The 5,501-nt window shown below is 27.6% G+C and overlaps 1 long non-coding RNA gene across 1 annotated transcript; it reads left to right on the top strand.

The window, feature by feature from the left end:
• The first annotated feature begins 342 nt into the window (after positions 1 to 342).
• Positions 343 to 4,429, top strand: LOC130903367 (uncharacterized). Its single transcript, XR_009060731.1, has 3 exons — positions 343 to 535; positions 808 to 939; positions 2,045 to 4,429. It is a non-coding gene; the product is annotated as an uncharacterized LOC130903367 (long non-coding RNA).
• The last annotated feature ends 1,072 nt before the right edge of the window (positions 4,430 to 5,501 follow it).

Genomic DNA, 5,501 nt, shown 5'->3' with positions numbered 1-5,501 from the left:
GATCTAGAAATAACTAAATTTTTGGTTTTGGAAAGAAAAAATAATTTTTCACTGATAGATTTGTTGATTCTTTTCTTTTAATTTTTCATAATGATGTATTATCATGTTGTTTCTTTCAGGTCCTGAAATTCAGGATTTAGAAATGGTCTTATTTTGATAACAAAGCATACTTTGCTTTATAATTTTTACAAAAAAAAAAAAATTACGGCTGATTTCAAAGTCATTTTGTTTGATGAAACTTTTTTATTTTATTGGCGTTAATACAATTTAATCACATTAATATACAAACCAGTTAATTATAATGTTTTAATTTTATTCACTTAATACTAAAAATAACTCGATTTTTTAAATAATTGAACGAATTGCAGTTGACAGGATATTCATTGGAGCAAAGCAACAAACAAAATTTAGATCAAGTTTTCCATCATCTCAAGTCATTGAAAGGAAGAATAGGTGGATCTGCAGCAATTTTATTAGACTCAATATTCCAATTACGAGCTTCAAATTGGGGTCATTCTACTGAAGAACTCTCAGAGTAAGCACATAAATAATTCATATAAAACATTATTGGAAAGTAGGAATGAAAATAACTAAAGATTAGAATAATAATAAATAAATATTTTGTATCATTTTTCTAGGAAACTAGATCTAATTCAATAAAGTCATTCATTAATTCATCTTCATTGTAAAATATACTTTCGTTTAATATTTTTAAAGTATATATAACACAAATCAAAATGAAATAATTATATTTTTGCTTAATAATAATTGTTGATTAAATATTAAATTATTATCATGTGACTTTAGTTCAGATCAAGATAACGATGTATTTGATGGATTACCAACTAAAGTTATGTACGACATTGATGGAGGTTCATTAACAACTGAAGAAAGTGAATTTATTGCGTCCCATATCAACTCGAATGAAGATTATGATACGTAAGTATCATATTTACATGGTAAAACTTTTAAGACTGTACTAAAACAGTTATATATAAAGAAAGGGTTAATTTGTAGCCACGCTGAATAAATAAGAGTGTCACCTACATTAAATACAATACTATTGGTCATATTTTCAATACTTCTAAATGCTAAATATTTCTGTAGTACTAATTATTAAAAAATATGTAAGTTCGTCAATAAACTCTTTTAGTAGTTAGAAAGAGCTTGGATTGGAAACTGTAATAGAAACTGTAGTGTAATCAATATTTTAAAAAAAATTTTTGTTAATAACTAATTCTACATAACGATTTTAAGCTTTTTTGTAATAATTCTACAAAACCATCAACTGTTTGAAGTCAGTAGCTTTTTTGTAATAATTCCACAAAATTATTAACTGATTGAAGTCAGTGGTATTTTTTTACTAGCTAATTCTACAGAACCGTTAACTGATTGAAGTCAGTGGTATTTTTTAATAACTAATTCTGCAAAACCATTAACTGATTGTAGTCAGTGGCATCTTTGTAACAGCTAATTCTACAAAACCATTAACTGATTGAAACCAGTGGCATTTTCATAATAGCTGAATTTACAAAACTGCTAACTGATTGAAATATGTGGTATTTTTTAATAGCTAATTCTAAAAAACCATTAACTGATTTAAGTCAATGGTATTTTTTAAGCGAATTCTGCAAAACCGTTAACTGATTGTAGTCAGAGCTATTTTTTTAATAGCTAATTAACCATTTGCTGGGGAATGTAGTTTAATGCATAATGTTATCATTTCCATTTTTTGAATTCATTTTTAAATTTGAAGTAAAATAATATCACCCCGTATTTGAACCAATTCCATCTCACCCATATTTTTTGAAATAAAAATATATCGTGATTATGGGACTTTTAAAACCAATATTTATCATTCGTTTTATTCGGAAACTTACTAAAATCTATGAAAATAATATGAAACATTTTATCTAAACTTTAATTATACTTAATGTAAAAGTTTTAACTTTAAACTTAGTTGATTGGTTTCACAGATGGCTTATATGTAGTTTCGAATGAATTATTTATTTTTTTTTATTTAATATTTTTATTCATTTTTTAGAGACGATTTCGATCCTGACGAATTATGTGATCCCGAACCAGAAATGGACGAAGAAATACAAGAGGCTTTCAAGGAATTCCTTAGATTTAGTAGTGGTAAACATTAGTGTGTAATGTTGGCATAGTCTTGTAAAAAATTTGTCTCTGAGTTGTGATTTCATGTTTTTTTTAGAAAGCGTCAATATGCGTGTAAGCTGTGAATTTTTTTACTGATACCTACTTATTATTTATAAGTCTATACCTAAATTGATGTATACATCACAATCCCAATAAAATGTTCTTATTTTAAATTGAGATTTATCCAACTAAAACAAAGTTTTAATAATAGTTACTACAATTTTCTACACTATTATTCGAATATCCATAAAGATATTTTTATTTTAAATTTAAAGTGGACATTACCTTGAGTAACATCAAGTGATCGCAACATACTTTATACTGAAGTAAATATATATGTTACAGTTAAAAATCATTTTTCGTTAGAACTCGTTTTCCCTGGTTAAAACTAGTTTTTACCTAATGTCTTTGTTAAAACTAGAAATACCCATTTAAAACTAGAATTTACCACTGATCTACTTGAGTTTCAGATAAAACTAATTGTCACATCGAGTTGTAGTTAAAACTAGCACTAGAAAAAATAATTTAGAATAAAAAACAAGATATAGTTTTTGATATATTTATTGAAAAGATTTAAGACACTGAGAACCAAATAATCTAACACTGAAGGAACATTTTAGGGAACATCGACTTAACCCTTAAAGGACGGAGTTTTTTGTTTATAAATAATGAATAATATTTGACAGTTTCGTTTAATATATGTAACCTAAAAACAACCTTAAGATAACAAAATAAATCTTTAGTTTCTTTAAACCAGATGTTACCACATGACAACGCTAAATTTGATATTTGTCCAATGTAATATTAGAAATATTATTTCTTTGTAAGACAGAAACACAGAAAGTTTAAAATTGGGAAGTTACAATTTAAGTAGAGACCTACATTGCATTTAATGCAGATATGCATTATTGAATTGCTTCACTCTTTTATAGAACTCTTTATGCACTTCCTAGCATCAGTGTGTTTGAATTCCAGTTTTCATTTTTTGCTACTTCATTCATTTGATGTATTGTTTTCCTTTGTCGTCCCCCTTCCTGTGCTATTTGTTGTAGCCAAGTTTTCATGGGCCTCACTTTCCTTCTTTAATTATATCTTTTTGCTTATGTCACTTTTCTTATTATATTTTTGGTGTTTACCTCCTTTATTATCCTATCCATCCTTGTCCCTGCTATTTTCCTTAGTTGCTTCATCTCCACATGCAAAAGTGGTCACTATCTATTCTTTGTCCTTTCATTATAACTACCATTCTTTTGCATTCTCGATATTTACTACCATTCCCAGGTCTTCTATTGTCTTTTTTCCATTTTCTTGAATGTATCAGCTATGATTACTATATCGTCTGCATATACTAATCCTAGTCTATTTCTACCGGTTTTAGGTTTCTGTAACTAATTATTGTAACGTTTTTCTAATTTAAACTTTAAATTTAAATTAGAATTAGAAAATTTAAATTAATATTTAAACTGTTTTTCAACAATTTGTTCCAAAAAAATAGTTTCTGTTTATAAAAAGCATACTTCAAAGGCAATATCAAAGACGCCGCCGCATTCGCCAAATTTTATAATTCCATTATAGTTTTACATTACACACTATTTACACTATCATTACATAACACTCACAATTACACTGTCTAACGCGCGTTTCGATAAGCAACTTAACGTCCTCAGATAACAATAGTTTTTTGCGTGAACTCACTACACTGGGGAGATTTATGGGTATATTATGTAAAAAGCGCAAACTTAAAAAAGGATTGATCTATATTGTTAAGAATGTATTTTCTTATTTATTCAGTGAGGTAATTATTTAAACTTTGTTTTAATTTTAATGAACAAACTTGAGGAAGTGATCAGTAATTGTGTATTTTGTCTAGTACCAATATAATTTGTAATTTTGAAAATGGTTTGGATATTTTTCAAATCTCTTAGAACCCCATAGATATTTGTAAAAAAATTCAAATCAATTTCGGAATCAATTTTAACCACCACCGTTAACAAACCAGTTGATATTGGATTGTTTTATCGCGTATACAGACAAAATGAAATGATATTTTGAATTTCTTTGATCTGTTAAGACAAAACGCTTCAAATCATGGGCGTCACCAGAAAGGGACAAGGGGGCCACGACCTCCCCCTGGAGCAGCGAAAATAAAACTTAAATTTGTAAATAAAAAATTAGGGCGACTGATAATGTTTTTATTAAAAATGAACTAAAAACGTGAATGTAACGTTTGTTTTATTAATACATACACAACGGCTTGTTGATACTGTAATGTTGTTCTTATTTATTTATAGTGGTTCTATTCGTAGGGTGAATTCATAAACACTGTCTCTTACGTTCTTAATTTATTTAAACACTTTACACTACACTTAACTAACTTGAATAATTTAAATTCTACTTTGCTATTGCATTCTGTTCACTATAACTATTTATTATAAACTAAACTCACTGCGCTAAACGAACTTGTTTATATATCCAAATGAAGTGCTCAAATATTCTAGAAAAAAAAGAAACAAACAAATGAATAAATAGACCTTCCTAGAAATTAGTTCAAAAAAAATGTAAACGGATTGCCTGCTATGATAAACAACTGATATTAAAAACAAACATCAGACGAATTCTGGATATATCAAACGTGTCGTGTGTTCGCCGAATTTTGGAATTCCACTACAACCAGACAGCACCGGCTCCAGGGTTTATATCGCGGACTTGTTCATAACAATGCTAATACTATAAACTATACCGAAATGTATGTATATAATTTTTTAATAAAATGAGGTAAGATGTCCCCCTGCACAATTTTCTGGCACCGCTTGCTCCAAATATAGCACAAAATTAGTCGTCTCGAAGGATTTTACATTAGTCTAGTTTATATAATGTATGCGGTATTGAATATGAGTTTTTTTCAATGATATTTGTTTCAACTTCAAATCAATACAAACAGAAAAAGAACAAGTGAAGGTCCAAAAAAAAAATGGACGTTATAACTAATATAAAGTGGGTGTGATAGAAAATAGTGAAAGAAACTAAGAACAATGATGAAATAAATGAAAATTCACATAAGTCTTAGGTGGAAAAAAATGTGTACTTTATAAAAAGTAGAATTTTTTGAGAATTATCTTGGTACCTTATAATGTATTGGTTTTAGTACTTGTTATATTTTTTTTGTTAATAATTATTTATAATGATTTTTAAATAGATATTAAACACTATTATCGTAATTTGATACTGGACACTGAATATAGATTTACAAAAGTATTTGTATTTTTTTTTTTAAAGAAATCCTACTTGCTGTTGAAATTTCCTTCTACCAAATTTTCCAGAAAGATTTAATCACCTCGTTA

This window comes from Diorhabda carinulata, unplaced genomic scaffold (genome assembly GCF_026250575.1).
Source record: "Diorhabda carinulata isolate Delta unplaced genomic scaffold, icDioCari1.1 Dcau_56, whole genome shotgun sequence".
NCBI classification, from domain to species: Eukaryota; Metazoa; Arthropoda; class Insecta; order Coleoptera; family Chrysomelidae; genus Diorhabda; species Diorhabda carinulata.
This window is presented reverse-complemented; position numbering and strand designations above follow the sequence as displayed.